Genomic DNA, 19,499 nt, shown 5'->3' with positions numbered 1-19,499 from the left:
AGGTGGTAATTAAACTCACCTGGTGCCATATCTGCATTACATTAGCCACAGAACATGTGTAATCCATATATGTTCGGGATTAAAGGGATGAGGTGGCAACCCTAATCCCACTGCTCTCTATCTTTACCTTCTGTCCCCAATTCATCTAGGGATTTCACAGCTATGGTGGCAACTCTGCACATGCTTGGTGTTCAGTGAGTTTCTATGCTGAGCATTTCCTGCCGATCACTTAGATCTACCGGCAGAGATCTCCTCTACATCTTGGAGTCGATGCCCAAGAAGACCTGGCGTGGTGGTCGGGCTTTCTCCCACCAAAGTACTGTATTATGGAATAGCCTCCCTGTCAAGCTCCAGGAGGCCCCTACTATTCCGGTCTTCCGCGGGTTACTGAAGACTTCCTGGGTCCTCTTTTCCCAGGAACTCTGCTATGCGCGTCGGGACCCTTCGGGGTAAGACCGTGCTATATTAAAGTGGATGTTCCGCCAAAAAAAAAATATTAAAAGCCAGCAGCTACAAATACTGCAGCTGCTGACTTTTAATATTAGGACACTTACCTGTCCTGGAGTCCAGCGGCGTCCGCAGCAGATGACGAGCGATCGCTCGTCACCCTGCTGCTCCCCCCTCCATCCACGCTGAGGGAACCAGGAAGTGAAGCGCTGCGGCTTCACTACCCGGTCCCCTACGGCGCATGCGCGAGTCCCATTCTGTGTGAACTAAAAAAAGAATCAGTCTGTAGAACCTTAAAGCTGCCATAGACAGATACAATTTCGGCCAGTTCAGCAGGGACTGGCTGAGATTCGAATCATCTGTGGTAGGGTTGTCCCGGTACCGATACCGAGCATTTGCCCGAGTACTTGTACTTGGCTTTCGGCTGCTTTAGTGAAATCAGCGGTGATCGATGCTTGTAACCCTCACACACACGATCACCGCTGACTGTCTCCATATCCTCCTCCAGTCCCACTCCGTTCTGCTGCTGTCCCCCTCCGTTCTGCTGTCACCCTCCGTTCTCCTGTGTCCTTCTCCATGCTGCTGTCCCCCTCCGTGCATCTGTCCTCCTCCATACATCTGTCCCCCTCTCTTTTCCCCCTCTGTGCACCTGTCCCCCTCCGTGCATCTGTCCTCCTCCATACATCTGTCCCCCTCTCTTTTCCCCCTCTGTGCACCTGTCCCCCTCCGTGCATCTGTCCCCTCCGTACATCTGTCCCCCTCTCTTTTCCCCCTCTGTGCACCTGTCCCCCTCCGTGCATCTGTCCCCCTCTCTTCTGCCCCTCCATGCATCTGTCCCCCTCTCTTCTGCCCCTCCGTGCATCTGTCCCCCTCTCTTCTCCCCCTCCGTGCATCTGTCCCTCTCTCTTCTGCCCCTCCATGCATCTGTCCCCCTCTCTTCTCCCCCTCCGTGCATCTGTCCCCCTCTCTTCTGCCCCTCCGTGCATCTGTCCCCCTCTTTTCTCCCCCTCCATGCATCTGTCCCCTCTCTTCTCCCCCTCCGTGCTGCTGTCCCCCTCCATGCCGCTGTCCCCCTCGATCTGTCAGGATGGAGAGTGGAGGTAGGAGCCGGTAAATCCGGCACCTTCGTTTTCTGAATGGACAGAGTCAGTGATCACTGACTGTCCATTCACATAACTGAAACATTGTAACCTCCTGTGATTACGATGTCTCAGTTAATGAATGGAGAGGAGCCGCTGTCTTCTCTCCATTCATTTTCAGTGCAGCGGAGGCTGCTGAGAAAGGGACTGGGGAATCTGTGTCCCTAGTCCCTTTCCCTGTCTCAAAGGGGAGATGTTAGAGGTCTGTTAAGACCCCTGATATCTCACCATAGCCCCCAACAGGGCTGATAAAAAAATAATAATTGCAACAAATAATAATAAAAAATAATTGTAAACAATAATAATAAAAAAATAAATAAAAAAAAAAACACACTGACACTGTTCACCCCCCCCCCCCTTAAAAAAAGAAAGCATTGTAAAAAAAAATTGTAAAAAAAAAACACATGTGCCACTGTCACATGAGATTACATAAAAGTATTGGTGATCGGTATCGGCGAGTATTAGAAAAAAAGTATCGGTACTTGTACTTGGTCTTAAAAAAGTGGTATCGGGACAACCCTAATCTGTGGGCAGACTCATTGTACCCAAGTTGATCTACCAGCCTGCTGTATTTTTTATGCAATTATTGCCAGCGTCTATAGCAGCTAGCAATAATCACTGTGTACTCCTGGCCGGAATGGCTCCCCCTGCTCATTGCGAGAACACAATAGCTTCACGGGATGTATTCCTCTATCATCACTGTCTGTGTTGATGGGGGAATTGACTGACTTTCTTTCCTGCAACCCATGGTCTATGGCCGGCTTAAAAGTCCATGTTAAAAATGATTTTGAATACTGTGAAAACTTTGCACACTGTATGGTCAACTTGATTCTTCCAGTTCAAAGCATGAACTTTCAGAGAACCTTCTACAAGAATTCTGGCTATGTAGGAGGAACATTAACCCATCTGAATCATCAGGCGGCTGACCAATAATTAGAGAGTTCCTCCACCCTGTCTGAGCTCGGCTCCAGGTCTAGGTTTTAGGTCTGCAAATAGAACTTTATTCATGATGAAAACGTGTTAACCTGCTAACTTTTTTAACCCTATTAATTCTGATTCTTTATTTTTTATTTTTTATTATTGGTAGCTAGGGTTGCCACCTGTCCAGGATTCACCCGGACAGTTCGGGTTTGGAATCATATGTCCGGGTTTCAAACTGCCTGAAACCCGGACACATTATTCAGACCAGACTATGGCTTCCCAGCAGAGTTGCTGGCTGCAGTTGTCTAACCTGAGAGTGTCTTTTACACTCTCTTTCACACTGCCCAAAGCCAGCACTAACAACCCTCCCCCCCCCACATACCAGACGGGAGAGGAGAGAGGGCTCGATCTGTTCCTCTTCCTCCTGCCCCTACCCCTCTGTGTCCGCTTACACTCCAATCCCCAGTGCTGTGCCTCAGAAAAGGAAAGTGGGGTCCGGAAATTTGAAGTCCAGCAGCTTCAGATACATCTGGATCAGAGGTGCTGACTGCCAAGGGGTGAGTGAGCTCACCATCCATCCCTGTCTGTGAATGAAGTCTCTCCCTTCTCTCTTCTGTCTCTGAGTGACTACACTAAGGTAAATCAGGTTTCTCAGAGCACCCCTTACATCAGAGTTCCCCTTTACACCAGAGGCCACAGTGTTCCCCCTTACAACAGAGTCCTCTCCGTACATCAGAGTTCCCCTTTACACCAGAGTTCTCAGTGTTCCCCCTTAGATCAGGGTTCCCAGAGCATCCCTTATGTCAGAGTCCCCAGAGTTTTCCCTTACATCAGAGTCTGCAGAGTCCCCCCTTACAGTGTAAGAGAACTCCCGGGATTTAGATGTAAAGGGGAACTCTTATTATTAACTTCATATGATTAGAAATGTTATTTAATTGCAAAATATATGTATAGTTTATTCTATAAAAATAATTGTTGTGCGCCGATAAAGTTTTCGGGACTGACTTGAAGAAAAGGTGGCAACCCTATTGGTAGCAGTGGTTAGTACCTGCTCTAAAGATTGCAAAACAATTTCTGCATTCAGCAGGGATCTAAAGCGGAACACCAGCCAAACTTTTTCCTATAAAGTGTAGAAGAGTTACCATCTCTGTTAGATGTTTAATGCTGTCTATGGCCCCAGTTCGGGAAATTTACCATTACCTTCTGCAGAGGTGGCTGGTGCTCAAAAATTTTTGGGGGGGGGCACAAACAAACGAAAAAAAACAAAAAAACAATTGCAGCCTCACTGTGCCCATCATATGCAGCTACTGTGCCCATCAAACGCAGCCACTGTGCCCATCAAACGCAGCCACTGTGCCCTTCAAACGCAGCCACTGTGCCCATAAAAGGCAGCCACTGTGCCCATCAAATGCAGCCACTGTGCCATCAATTTTCACCACTGTGCCATGCCATAAATTGTTGCCACTGTGCCATCAATTGTCACCACTGTGCCATGCCATCAAACGCAGCCACTGTGCCATCAATTGTCACCACTGTGCCCATCAATTGTCACCACTGTGCCATCAATTGTTACCACTGTGCCATCAATTGTTACCACTGTGCCATCAATTGTTACCAATGTGCCATCAATTGTCACCACTGTGCCCATCAATTGTCGCCATTGTGCCCATCAAAAATCAATTGTAGACACTGTACCATCAATTATAGCCACTGTGCCCATCAATTATAGCCACTGTGCCTTGTAAAATGCTGCCACTGTGCCCTGTAAAATGCCCTGCCCGGCATTCTATATGAGACCATTGTTGTACATCATACACCGCCAAAACCTTCTCTTCCACGTCTACGCAGATGATACCCAGATATACTTTCGCCTCCCCAGGACCAATGAGAGGCAAGTGGATCTTGCCTCTTGTTTGGAGGAGATTAGAACCTGGATGGGAGCCAATTACCTCAAGCTTAATGGCTCCAAAACTGAAACTATGATCTTCAGTAACCATGATTGCCCTAGTAAGATTCCCGACTGGCCTGACTCTTTTAAACCGAGTCTGGCACCAGTCTCTAAGGTCAGGGACCTGGGGGTTATCCTTGATTCTAAGTTGGCATTGCATAGCCAGGTGAATCAAGTGGTAAGTGTATGTCACTTCCACTTGAGACTCCTGAGATCTACGTTTCGCTTTATCGAGGACTCTAATAAAATCTCTATGGTCAATGCAATGGTTGGTAGTCGACTCGATTACTGCAATGCAATGCAATGCCCTGTACATGGGTGTGTCTAAGAACATCTTGCACATGCTTCAGCTTGTTCAGAATGCCGCCGCTAGGCTACTCACGGGTGTGGGCCGGTACGACCACATCACTCCATCCCTACAGGCCTTGGCTGCCCATAGTACAACGGGCTTGGTTCAAGACGGAGTGTCTTGTGCATAAGGCCATCCATGGTTTTGGACCGGGCTATCTCAGAGAAAAATTCATCAGACATGTGCCTACCAGATCGCTGCGTCTGAGAATTTGGCTTTGTTGAACATCCCCAAATTTGGCAAAAACAAATGTGGTGATAGGACCCTGGAAGTTCAAGGAGCTCAGTTCTGGAACTCCTTGCCCTTTCACATTTTCACATAAGACTTGAGAATGATTTCCTAAAGTTTAGGAGATTGTTAAAAACATGGCTATATATCCAGGCTTTCGGGGTGACTTAAATATTAAACTTTCTAATAGCTCTAAATTTTATATTTTTAACTTTGTATGTTGTTTTATATATCTTCTTGTTTGCTGATTGTTATTGTTTTATTGTTACTTGTTTGATCAATGTAGTTTCTGCCCCTTTTTCTGTTCTGTTTTTATCCCGCCAGCGCATCAAGGCATGTGTGTAAGACTGCGCTGTTGTTTTACAAGCATTTTAATAAATAAATAAATGAATTAATATACTTACCTTTCTGGGGTGAGCCATCCTGCTTCCACCATCCCTCGATGTCTTCACCCGCCCTCGATGACGCTTCAGCCAATCAGGTTACCGGTAACCAGAACCGGTGAACCTGATTGGCTGAGAGGCCTGTCAGTGTTATCCAGGGACCCCCGTGCGTCCCCTGGATAACTATTTGGAAGCCGATTACAGCCTGAGGGCTGTAATCGGAAAGCCTATCAGAGACGCCTGGCTCTGATAGGCACTTCCAAAGCCAACCAGCTGCCGTTATTCAGATGGCCGGTCACTCACCAGGGGGACGGCCATCTGAATAGTGGGCGGCAGCAACAATACATAGATTCATGCAATGCATGAATCTATGTATTGTATTTCAGTGGCGGTGCAGGAGAGAGAGGGGGCAGCGCTCCTGCGCCCTCTATGGACGCACCGCCACTGATCTGTCTCTGTAAAAACTGTTATTGGGACAGAAAATGAAGGCGCATCTCCCCAACAGGACCACAGACAGCATTGAAAGCAGAAGTCCTAAAACGTCGCCAGTTTCATTTTAACATTTACACTTTGCACGAGTCAGTAAAAAATGTTCCTGTTTTTTGTCATACATAAAAAAAAAATTGCTTTCTAATGTAAGCTAATGCCAATTTGTAATTATGGCTGTCGCTATGGCCTGTGTACATCATATATAAGCATGAACTACTGTATACTATACATGAAATTATTACAGGGCACCTCTGCTAAATGAAATATGGGGTTGTCAGCTGTTATGCTGGTCCCACAGGACTCAGTAGTTTCATAGTCAATCACCTGGAACAAATCTGAAGAAACGCTAACCAGGGATGACTGGAATAGAAAGTTTTTATTATAATGAAATCTAGATTTTGGAAACATGTTTTCAATTTTGACAAAATGCATTGGATTTGGTGGTTTTTAGAGTGTTACCGAACCCACAACAGTAAAATCAGTCTGTATATGCAGTAAAGCATGCTTGTTATACTCACAGTGGAACCTAAGGGGTTAATCCTCTACATTGTGTAAAAAGGCTGTTTGATCTTGTCTTCTCTGATCCTCCCCTTCTTCCATTGACTCCAAAACAGGTCCGGATACGACAGAGTTACTGGGCTCAGGCTGCACATGCTCAGTTTGGTGTGTATTGCTAGAGTGTTTTTATTTTTTTTCTTGGGAGAGTGCATGTGATCAGCACAGGGCCAATCAACACTGTCCAGACAGAGGGTCAGGGGTCCTGGATCCTGATAGGACAGTCAGTGCATTATGAAAACTCCTCCTACAAGCTTTACCATGAACTGATAGAAGTCACAAGACTGCTATATACTGCTGATGAGAAAGGTGTTTAACAGTTTATATTTACAAAAATAATTGCATTTCCATGTTCTGTGTACTGTGGGAGATCAGATATAGTGAATGCAGAGTCCTGGGTTTAGTAACACTTTAAGGGTACAAAGGGCTTTACCATGGCTTCCGAAGGGTACGGAAGCTCAAATTTCTTGGACCCTTGTTACACTCATTATTTTAGTAACAGTGAATTGGCGCATTTTGGCATCCAGGAGGGATGTATACCCACAATCTTTCTGCTTACAGCCGCAATCGTATTTCAGCCATTTTCAGTCATTGATTTTGACAGGCTGCTGGCAGTGGGCTGTGCACATCATCTGTGCCTCTGAGGTGTCAAAATATGCCTCATTTTCACCATGTCTGGGAAATGCACTCATATACATGAGGCCTTAAAGGGGTTGTACAGGTTCATGTTTTTTCACCTTAATGCATCCCATGCATTTTCGGGGTGTCTTTGAATTCTGCCCTCTGTAGGTGGATAATTTTAATTTCCATCAAATCATGTGCCATCCTTTCATTCCTAACACATTACCCAGTCCATATCAGTATAGATATCCAGCATGAGATTTTTGCCCGTTGAGATCTGATATGTTTTCAAAGTGTTCTTTAAAAAATTTTGAGCAGTGTATATGTATAGTTTATACTATAAAAAAAATTGCTGTGCTAAAGTGTTCGGGTTTGACTTGAAGAAAAAGTGGCAACTCTAATTATATATGGCCGACATGAGTGCATTTTGCACATTGCTCTTTATCTTGACCTTTAATGACTCGGCAGGCCCTTATTTCTCTTCTATTTGTTTATTCCCGTAACACAGCTTTCTGTTTTTTAACACTGATAATTATCTCTGCCTGTGGTTTTCACACTGACATATTCTTGTAATGTTTAAGCGGAGGTTCACCCTAAAACAATTATATACCATTACATCCAGCATACTTCTGACATGTACAGGTATTTTTTTTTTCCGCTGTACATACCGTCTTATAGTTCTTTCTCACTCCGGTGGGGAGTAGGCGTTCCTATGAAGAGGCGTAGATAATTGACGTGCAGATAAGGCGCGTCACGTGACCCCGTCCCCCTCTGACGCACACTCTGCTTTGTCACTGGGACAGCCCAGACATGCCCCTTGCTTCAGAGCGGGACGGGGTCACGTGACTTGTGGCCCGCCTCCCCTATAAAAGAAACGTCAAAGCATCGGCGCGTCATTCGCTGAGCTGTGCTCTAAATGGATGGATGTTCTCATCGCTGGACCAATCGTCCATCGCTGGAGACATCACCCGGCGCTGGATAGAGACAACGTTGGAGCATGGAGCAGCATCGATCGTCTATTTTCACCGCTGGATTTTTATTTGGTTTAATTAATAAAGTAATTTGTTCTACGGTGTGTGTGTTTTTTTTCCTGAAAAATACTATTTACACTTCCTTCGTGAAATGGTAGGGGTACAGTGTACCCCATTACCATTTCACACAGGGGGGGCCAGGATCTGGGGGTCCCCTTTGTTAAAGGGGTCTTCCAGATTCTGATAAGCCCCCTGCCCGCATACCCCCACAACCACCGGGCAAGGGTTGTGGGGATGAGACCCTTGTCCCCATCAACATGGAGACAAGGTGCTTTGGGGGGCACCCCAAAGCACCCTCCCAATGTTGAGGGCATGTGGCCTGGTGCGGTTCAGGAGAGGGGGGGCTGCACTCTGTCCCCCCCTCTTTTCTGCGGCCGGCCAGGTCAACGTGCTCGGATAAGGGGTCTGGTGTGGATTTTAGGGGGAACTCCACGCCATTTTTTTTTTAAATTTGGGGTGGAGTTTCCATTAAAAATCCACACCAGACCTGAAGGGTCTGGTTATGGATATTTAGGGGGAACCCCCCGTAATTTTTTTTTAATTGACAGTGGGGGTGGGGTTTAATTGACGGTGGGCATCTCATAAGTTCCCATCGCCCATCCAAGTTAAATCCCCCTCAATAAAACATAAACACAAGTGCAAGGACTGAGCGAGTGAAAAGTGTGTGCCTGATTTAACCTGTATAATATACTGCTGTTGAACGCCACACTTTTATTCATCCTCATCACATGGTGTGCCAACTGTTTTAAAGGGCCTCATAGTAACCGTCAGAAGTTTATCATACAGACTTGCCTGTGTAACTCTATCCTGAGGGCAGAACTGGGTTCTATTGTAGAGTTTAAGTGTGAAGGCTTAAACCTAGCCTTTGTTGGAGAGCTCTCAAGTGACATTCTCCACCTCTTGGTATTCTCACTGATCACTTGAGGTGTAACGTCTCATACGGAGAGCTACCATTTATGTTCCTTGTGTTACAGTATAATCAGGTATTTGACTTTAGAAGTATCCTTGTTGGAGTATATTGTACCATTACTGTTGTGTTCATGTGTATTGCATTTTATGTGCCAGTTTGCTTTGTTATATTTTGTGATCTGCCAATACGGTCTGCTTATCTTCTAAATGGTAGTGTGAATAATTTTTGTGCATCTGTGGGTGTTCCCAGACAAGGTATTCTGGTGGTGTCAACAAGGGTGAGGTCTTACATAGGGCTAGACCAGAGAAGAGGACCCAAAACTACCAGTGGCTCCTGCGGGGGTAGAGTTTAGACTTGTATATCAGATTTGAGTCTGGATACTGTGACAAGCAGCCGCAATATGACCCCCCTTCTGCAAATACAATACTGAATTCATTGCCCCAGTGCTGTTTCTAAAGATAGGATTTCTTTATTCTTCTTCGCTTTGGTTTCCTTCCTTTACATTGTTCATTGGTTTGGAGAATGCATTTAATATTGATAATGGCGCGTAGTACCCCTAGCACATCTCTATACCCCCAGCACACCACTTTGCACATCACTGCATCTCCTACACACACCTCTGCAGCTCCCAGCATCCTCTGTACCCCCTCCTCCAGCACACCCATGCACCCCCCACATACCTCTGCACCTCCTAGAATCCTCTTTATCCCCCAGTATGCCTCCATAAGCCCAGCAAGTCTTTGTAACCCTCAGCACACCTCCACATCACCCTCCCACACACACATACACCTCTGCACCTCCCAGCATCCTCTGTACCCCCTCCCCCAGCACACCTCTGCACCCCCCACATACCTCTGCACCTCCTAGAATCCTCTTTATCCCCCAGTATGCCTCCATAAGCCCAGCAAGCCTTTGTAACCCTCAGCACACCTCCACATCACCCTCCCACACACACATACACCTCTGCACCTCCCAGCATCCTCTGTACCCCCTCCCCCAGCACACCCATGCACCCCCCACATACCTCTGCACCTCCTAGAATCCTCTTTATCCCCCAGTATGCCTCCATAAGCCCAGCAAGCCTTTGTAACCCTCAGCACACCTCCACATCACCCTCCCACACACACATACACCTCTGCACCTCCCAGCATCCTCTGCAGTCCCCAGCACACCTCAACAACCCTCAGCACATCTATGCACTCTGCCGCACATTTCTGCACCCCTCACAACTCCTTACCCACCCCCCCACAATAACATCTTCACCTCCCAGCACCCTCTGTATCCCTCCAGAACACCATCGTAAACTGCACTTGGCATCCTGCACACCCTTAATGCCCTTCACGCTTCAGCAAAATTCACTTGCTCAGTGGGGGACCTGTCAGTTTCCATCCGATCTGATGGATGGGGAATGGATCTCTCATCTGTCTGTTTTTTAGGTGGACCTGATTGGTCCACCAATGTGAAAGGAGCCTAACACATATCTGCTCTGTACCCACTGTACCCACTTGATGTGCACCTTCAACCCCCAGCACATCTCTGTACCCCCCCCACACTCTCACCCAATGGCCACTCACCTGAACAATGGTGGCAGTCTGTGCCCACAGCATCTCCCCCTGAATCTCAGATTACTACTGTTGCAGTTTACTATGCAGTGGAGGGAGGTGGGAGGGGGTGATCAGCAGTTCTGTGGTGCCTGCGGGCGGCGGTATCTCCCTGTGGCTAGTAGTTCACTTCCCAAATCTAGGTGCAGGGGGATCTTGGGGCCCCCCCACAGTGGCGGAACACCAGGGCCCAGTCGCAAGTGCAACTGTTGTGACCCTGGTAGTTCCACCACTGGCGTTAGTATTGCCACATCTAGGGAAAGTATTTGGATAGACGAATGGGGATCAGGTAAGATCTATGCAGAATATATACATGGGTGAGTTTGTAAGAGAGTGTCAAAGAAACCAGTTTACATGATTTCAGTACCTTGTGCCAATCGTCATTTGTCCATTTCCCCAGCATGCTCCACCCATTTGACATTATATGCAATTTTAGTGGCTGCAGGTAATAGGAGGCATGTATAAAATATGAACATCAGTCCATGCCCATGAGTACGTCTAGTAAATATGGACGTGGGGCACTTTACCCGCATGTGTGGAAGCAATCAGGTGGAAGTGGAGCCACCTGACAAGTGAGCCTTACTGTGGGCAAATGTAGAAAAATAAATGACCTGCCCGGCACCTGGAACTGCATGTCCCTGGCATTGGGCGATACAAACTGTGCATCCCTGCAACAGTGAATGAACTGACAAAAGCCCAGGCGCCAGAACGCAATTTCAAGTCACCATAATGACCTGGCACCTGGGATTTCTCGAGCCCTGAGGTGTAGAGTGATCTTTGCATTGTGTACTTGTTACACTTTATACATTTAGATTTCAATAATAATATACTCTTTAACTTTGCTTATTGTAATCAGTGTTACTTTTTCTGTTAAGGAACTCACTATATTGGCCTACCAAAATCTACCCACTGATGCACACTAATGTTTATACTGTCCCAGCCCAGTTGTGCTTCTGTTGTACAAATATAAATGAGCAAAGTATTTATAGCGACATGGGCAATAAACATACATTGGGATCCATTCAGGACTGCCTATGACGCACTGCATAATCAGAAGGAAAAACAGGAGTTTCTGTTATGGTAACACCCATCTACCTGACAATGGAGACAGTAAGGTGGTTGTGTTTATTCAAATGATGCTTGGAAATTGATGGGAGGTTTACTCAACAGGTGATCAAACTTTCCCTGCCCTGAACTTCAGGTACAATTCAATTACCAGTCTCACGGTTTGTAAAGGAATTTTTTTTTTTATCTTAATAGCTTCCTTTACCTTAATGCAGTGCTGTTTTCATGTGCTGTTTTCATGTCCTCATTGTTCGTTTTTGCTCTCAAGTTGCTGTAATTCTTCTCTGGTCTCCACACTTCCTGGTTGTCTGTTTCCTGATGACCACAGTACTGGGAGCTTTCTCTCTGTGGTCACTAATCAAGGAGGTGTGATTACTGTGTGTCTAAAACCCCTCAGCACCAATCAGTTTTGTTTTCCAAACCATCACTGCCCTGTATTGGCTCTGTGGCTCTATACATCACAGAAGCAGTAAACAACATACAAAAACAAAACTAGAAACTGCAGGTACATTATATGATTGATTTTTTATCTATTTTTAATAATTTTTAAAAGGAATCAGTTAACTATTATGTCTATATACCCTGTAAACAGTCATTTCAGCAAAAAAAAAAAAATTCCTTAACAACTCCTTTAATTCTGGTAATGGGCATAGAGGTCTTTAGCTGACCGCACATGTACAGTGCCTCGAAAAAGTATTCATACCAATGCTGTATCCTGGCCTAGGCCAACAAGGCCCAGGCCTAGGGGAAGCACTTTGCAGGGTGTAAGCACTGACACTGTTAGGCAAATTAGTTTAGCGCCCCCATAAATCGCCCACACTGCTTCCAGTATGTGGGCGGTTGGCATTCTGCAACTGTGGGGGGGGGGGGGGGGGCGTCGCTTATAATTTTTTACCATCCCTGTCCCATTACAGAGATTTCCCATACATCGGCGCATATTTATGCCGCCGTAGCGTATCTAATATACGCTATGCCGATGCAGCGCAGAGAGGCAAGCACAGAATTCACAAAGCACTTGCCTCCCAAACTGCGCTGGGTTTCCTCGGCGTAAGCCGGCGTAGGTGGAAGTGGGCGTGAGCCATGCTAATGAGGCGTGACCCCATGCAAATGCTGGGCCGAGTGCCAGACAAGTACTTAATACGAACGGCACATGCGCCGCCCCGTGGACGTATCCCAGTGCGCATGCGTACAATCACGTTGAAACAACTGGCTAACATACGTCGAATCACTGCCTACGGTGTGAACGTAACCTACGCCCAGCCCTATTCACGTACTACGTAAACGACGTAAAATACGACGGCTTGTGTTCCCTGGTCCATACCTTTGCATGGGTTGCGCCTCATAGATGGGGAATAACTTTACGCCGGACGTACGACTTACGTAAACCGCGTATATTATGCGCCGGGCGCAAGTACGTTCGTGAATCGGCGTATCTCCCTCATTTGCATATGTGCATAGAAAATCAATAGGAGCGGCAAATGCGCCCAGCGTAAATATGCGCCCACGATACAACGGCGTAGGCAAGTTACGTCGGTCGTAGGAAGCCTATTTTTAGACGTATCTCAGATTGTGGCCACGGCGCATAGATACGACGGTGCATAGTTACACTTACGCAGCGTATCTCGAGATACGTCGGCGTAAGTGCTTTGTGAATCCGGGCCTATGTTTCTGGTAGCCACTTTGCCAGGTCAACGTTTTCACCCTGTGGGCACGCCTATGGTAACATATTGCTACAAACGTCAGAGCGAGAACAATATTTTTAGCACAAGAGCTCCACGTTAAAGTGGAGTTCCACCCTGAAAAAAAAATTTCCTCCAAAAAAAAAAAAAAAATGAAAAATATTTTTTTTTTACTTACCCTAAATAGCTGTTGCTATGCGGAAGTCCCGAATCTGCCTTTTCATCCTCCGCGGTGGATTCTCTTCCTCGTCCTACACTCGGTTTCTTCTTGTGAATGGGGCGCGCTGCATTCTGGGAACTGTGTGTATCCCAGAAAGCAGCCGGCCCATTCACAAAGCGCCGCGCTGCTTGCACATGTGCCTGTTTCCCTTACTGTGGATGGTGTGCACCTGGAGCTGCCAGGATCGAGAAACGGTCTCGGCGGGGGCCGACATCGCTGGCGACTAGGACAGGTAAGTGTTAGCAGCTGCTGACTTTTAATTTAAAATTTTTTCCCAGCACTGTGCCCATCAATTGTCGTCACTGTGCCATGCCATCAATTGTCACCACTGTGCCATGCCATCAATTGTCACCACTGTGCAATGCCATCAATTGTCACCACTGTGCCATGCCATCAATTGTCACCACTGTGCCATGCCATCAATTGTCACCACTGTGCCATGCCATCAATTGTCGCCACTGTGCCATCAAACGCAGCCACTGTGCCATCAATTGTCACCACTGTGCCATGCCATCAATTGTCACTACCGTGCCATGCCATCAATTGTCGCCACTGTGCCATGCCATCAATTGTCGCCACTGTGCCATGCCATCATTTGTCACCACTGTGCCATGCCATCAATTATCACCACTGTGCCATGCCATTAATTGTCGCCACTGTGCCATGCCATCAATTGCCGCCAGTTTGCCCCCACAAAAACCGCCAGTTTGCCCCCACAAAAACCGCCAGTTTTCCCCCCGCCCGTTACTTACCACTGTGCAATGCCATCAATTGTCACCACTGTGCCATGCCATCAATTGTCGCCACTGTGCCATCAATTGTCACCACTGTGCCATGCCATCAACTGTCACTTCTGTGCCATGCCATCAATTGTCACCACTGTGCCATGCCATCAATTGTCACCACTGTGCCATGCCATCAATTGTCACCACTGTGCAATACCATCAATTGTCACTACTGTGCCATGCCATCAATTGTCGCCACTGTGCCATGCCATCAGTTGTCACCACTGTGCCATGCCATCAGTTGTCGCCACTGTGCCATGCCATCAATTGTCGCCACTGTGCCATGCCATCAGTTGTCACCACTGTGCCATACCATCAGTTGTCACCACTGTGCCATGCCATGAAATGCCGCCAGTTTGCCCCCACAAACCGCCAGTTTGCCCCCACAAAAACCGCCAGTTTGCCCCCCACTCCCGATACTTACCTTTCTCGGGTCTCAGCCATCCTCCTCCAGACCCCCACACTCCCTTGATTTCTTCTCCTGGTTACCGGTTACCGGTAACCAGACCCGGTGAACCTGATTGCCTGAGAGGCGTGTGGCTGTGCGCCATATGGTTAACTATTTGGAAGCCGATTGGCTCTCATAGGCACTTCCAAAACACACCCACCGCAGGCCACCGCTGTAATTCAGATGGCCGGCGCTCGCCAGGGGGCCGGCCATCTAAATAGTGGGCGGCAGTGGCACCGGTGACAATACATACATTCATGCAACGCATGAATGTATGTATTGATTGATGGGTGCAGAAGAGAGGGGGCGGCGCTCCTGCGCCCACTATGGACGCACCGCCACTGTTAAGTAATTTTACTGGCAAAAATTAAGGGCCCAGATTCAGATACAAATATGTATTTTATGCGGGCGTAGCGTATCTCCTATACGCTACCCTGCCGTAACTTTGTGAGCCGCGTATGGCATTCAGAAAGATTCTGCGCCCGAAGTTACGGCGGCGTAGCGTATAAGGGCCGGCGTAAGCCCACCTAATTCAAATGTTGAAGATGTGGGCGTGTTTTATTCAAATTATGTGTGACCCCACGTAATTGACGTTTCTAACGAACAGCGCATGCGCCATCCGTGAACGTATCCCAGTGCGCATGCTCCAAATTACGTCGCAATAGTCAATGCTTTCGACGTGAACGTAAATTACGCACAGCCCTATTCGCGAACGACTTACGAAAACAACGTAATCGACGCTGGCCCGACGTCCATACTTAACATTGCGTACACCTCATATAGCAGGGGTAACTTTACGCCGGAAAAAGGCTTACGTAAACGACATAAAAAAATGCGCCGGGCGCACGTACGTTTCTGAATCGGCGTATCTAGGTCATTTGCATATTCTACGTGGAAATCTACAGAAGCGCCCCTAGCGGCCAGCATAAAATTGCACACAATTATACGCCGGCGTATGCAAGTTACGTCGGCGGAGGAAGCCTATTTTGAAAAGCGTATCTGCCTTTGAGAATCGGCGTAAGGATACGACGGCGCAGTTTTTAAATTACGGTGATACGCCACCGTAAATGGTATCTGAATCCGGGCCAAGATTTTTACATGTATGCGACAAATAAAAAAATTGCTCTGGAGCCAAACTGGTTAAACGTGTACTAATATCATGTGTTATAAAAAAAAAAATGCAACTACCAATATTTTATTTTCCAGGGTCTCTGCGTTCAGAAAATATATAACGTCTGGTGTTTTAACAAATTTTCAGGACTAAAACGTGGCTGTGATGGAAAAGTGGTTATTCTTGTACCTCCAGTTTTTTATGAGTGGGTTAGATCCCTTCATTGAGTATTCTAGTTTGTCTACTAGCTGCCAAAGCACGCTCTATGTTCCCATTAGGTCGCAGGGTCTGTGGATTTGCAGAACTGAATAATAAAAAAAAAAAAAAGGGAAGTTTAGTTCTCCCGCCTACTTCCCTTCCCCCATTAAACTGCAGATACCGGACAAATGCAAGACGTTCAGTTTTGACATGCACCGCTGTGGAATTAGGTAACCTGGTCGAGAGCGTGGGAATCTCAGGTAAAAATCTTTATCATTTCACTCTGATAATATTAGGGAGGATTTGGCTCTCTTGGGGATTGTACTTGGGGAAATTTTTATTTGTAAAATGATTTTGATCCCTTAAGCACGCGCTTGTTTATATGAATTTAATTTAATGTGATGGGATAGGGTAGCGTGTTTTATTCTTCTTGCTTTTAGATTGCGTTTTTTTACTTCCTAGATTGGCTTACAGCTGCCTATTACTCCAGTTGCTGGCAGTAAGCATCTGTAATACATGAAGCCACAATCCATTTTCAACATTTTCTCAGCACCTTTTCAAAGGAAATTGGCTACAGCCAAAACTAGCGAGGAGCTTTCCAGGCATACTTGGGACAAACATACACTATGGGCCAGATTCACATAGAAGAGCGGCGGCGTAACGTATCGTAGATACCTTACACCGCCGCAATTTTTCATCGCAAGTGCCTGATTCACCAAGCACTTGCGATGAAAACCTACGCCGGCGGCCTCCGGGCCAATTTAAATGGGCGTGTGCCATTTAAATTAGGCGCGCTCCCGCGCCGGACCTACCACGCATGCTCCGTTTCCAAACTCCCGCCGTGCTTTGCGCGCCGTGACGTAATTTTTCCGAACGGCGACGCGCGTAGCGTAATTCCGTATTCCCGGACGGCTTACGCAAACGATGTTATTTTTTACATTTCGACGCGGGAACGACGGCCATACTTTATACAGCAATACGATTGCTGTGTAAAGTTAAGGCACCAAAAAAAACTAGACTAGCGGCGACTTGGCGAACGCAAAAAAAAACGCCGGGAATCGCTGTAACTCCTAATTTGCATACCCGACGCTGGTTTACGACGCAAACTCCCCCCATCGGCGGCAGCGGTATTGCATCTTAAGATCCGACAGTGTAAAACAATTACACCTGTCGGAACTTATGGCTATCTATGCGTAACTGATTCTATGAATCAGTCGCATAGATAGAAACAGAGATACGACGGCGTATCAGGAGAAACGCCGTCGTATCCCTTTTGTGAATCTGGCCCTATATTACCAAAAGTATTGGGACACCCGCCTTTACACGCACATGAATTTTAATGACATCCCAGTCGTAGTCCATGGGGTTCAATTTTTAAAAAAACTGCTTTTTTTGGTCAGTAATTTACACCTCATGCGTGGAAATGTGCCAAATTTTGCAAATGTCCATTTACATATTGTGCAGAACTAGAACGCAAGAATACGATTTCGCGCAACTTCACGTGTACGTGTGAAAATGCATAAATACAGTATCTCACAACAGTGATCTCACAACACCCCTCACATTTTTGTAAATAATTTATTGTATCTTTTCATGTGACAACGCTTAGTTTCGGTTCACACAGGTGCGGCACGACTTGTCGCGCGACTTTGCAAAGCGATCTGCACACGACTTCAGAGGCGACTTGCAAAATGACTTCTGTATTGAAGTCAATGCAAGTTGCCCTGAAGTCGTCCCAAAGTCGCCCTTTTTCTAAGTCAGAGCGACTTGAGTCGCTTCCATTAGAACAGTTCCATAGTACAGAACGCAGCGCGACTTGTCAGGCGGCTAAGTCACCTGACAAGTCGCCCCTGTGGCACTGAAGAAATGGCGCTTTGCTACAATGTAAAGTAGTGAGTGTACAGCTTGTATAACAGTGTAAATGTGCTGTCCTCTCAAAATAACTCAACACACAGCCATTAATGTCTAAACTGCTGGCAACAAAAGTGAGTACACCCCTAACTGAAAATGTCCAAGTTTGGCCCAATTAGCCATTTTCTGGTGTCACGTGACTCGTTAGGCCTCGTACACATGACCGAGTTTCTCGGCAAAAACCAGCAAGAAACTTGCTGGGATTTTTTTTTTGCCGAGGAAACCGGTCGTGTGTACATTTTTCGACAAGGAAACTGTTGAGGATCCCGTCGAGCCAAAAAGAGAGCATGTCTTCTTTTTAGTCGATGGGAATGCAAAAAATTGCCTTGTCGAGTTCCTCGACAGCCTAACAAGGAACTCTGCGAGGAAAACGATGTGTTTCGCTCGTCGAGTTCCTTGGTCGTGTGAACGAGGCTTCAGTGTTAGAAGGTCTCAGGTGTGAATGGGGAGAAGGTGTGTAAAATTTGGTGTTATCGCTCTTACTCTCTCATACTGGTCACTGGAAGTTCAACATGGCACCTCATGGCAAAGAACTCTGAGGACGTGAAAAAAAGAATTGTTGCTCTACATAAAGATGGCCTAGGCCAGTGATGGCGAACTTTGGCACCCCAGATGTTTTGGGACTACATTTCCCATGATGCTCATGTACTCTGCAGTATAGTTGAGCATCATGGGAAATGTAGTTCCAAAACATCTGGGGTGCCAAGGTTCGCTATCACTGGCCTAGGCTATAAGAAGATTGCCAAGACCCTGAAACTGAACTGCAGCACAGTGGCCGAGACCAAACAGCGGTTAAACAGGACAGGTTCCACTCAGATCAGGCCTCGCCATGGTCGACCAAAGACGTTGAGTGCACATGCTAAGCGTCATATCCAGAGGTTATCTTTGGGAAATAGACATAGGAGTGCTGCCAGCATTGCTGCAAAGGTTGAAGCGGTGGGGGTCAGCCTGTCAGTGCTCAGACCATACGCCGCACACTGCATCAAATTGGTCTGCATGGCTGTCATCCCAACAATCAATTTGAATCATCCTGGCATTTTGGTGATTCCATTGACAAGATCTCTGCCACAGTGGCGGCTGGTGCTCAACACTTTTTGGGGAGCGCAAACAAATACTGGAAAAAAGCCCATTAATTGCAGCCACTGTGTCCATCAAATGCAGCCACTGTGCCCATCAAATGCAGCCACTGTGCCCATCAAATGCAGCTACTGTGCCCATCAAATGCAGCCACTGAGCCCATCAAATGCAGCCACTGTGCCCATCAAATGCAACCACTGTGCCTATCTAATGCAACCACTGTGCCTATCTAATGCAGCCACTGTGACCCCCCCACCTGCCTGCTTGCTGTCTGACCGGGTCAGGCAGTAGGTGACAGCGGCGTGCTGTGGGACAGGCAGCGGGTCAGGCAGCAGCAAGCTGTGTCCCCCATGAGTCATTTCTTTCTTCCTGCTAGGCGTCCC

The 19,499-nt window shown here is 47.0% G+C and overlaps 1 protein-coding gene across 4 annotated transcripts in view; it reads left to right on the top strand.

The window, feature by feature from the left end:
* TOR4A (torsin family 4 member A) overlaps positions 1–19,499 on the top strand; it is a 48,393-nt gene that overhangs the window by 6,853 nt on the left and 22,041 nt on the right. Inside the window, exon 2 of one of the 4 annotated variants that reach the window (XM_040324590.1) lies at positions 6,519–6,567. The exons of 2 other annotated variants lie outside the window; for them this stretch is intronic. The gene's annotated coding sequence lies outside the window, so the exon portion shown is untranslated. Of the gene's footprint in view, positions 1–6,518; positions 6,568–16,304; positions 16,389–19,499 lie in introns of those variants that run through there. One more of the 4 variants, XM_040324588.1, reaches the window with a different exon arrangement.

Source organism: Rana temporaria, chromosome 9 (genome assembly GCF_905171775.1).
Source record: "Rana temporaria chromosome 9, aRanTem1.1, whole genome shotgun sequence".
In the NCBI taxonomy this organism is placed as follows: Eukaryota; Metazoa; Chordata; class Amphibia; order Anura; family Ranidae; genus Rana; species Rana temporaria.
This window is presented reverse-complemented; position numbering and strand designations above follow the sequence as displayed.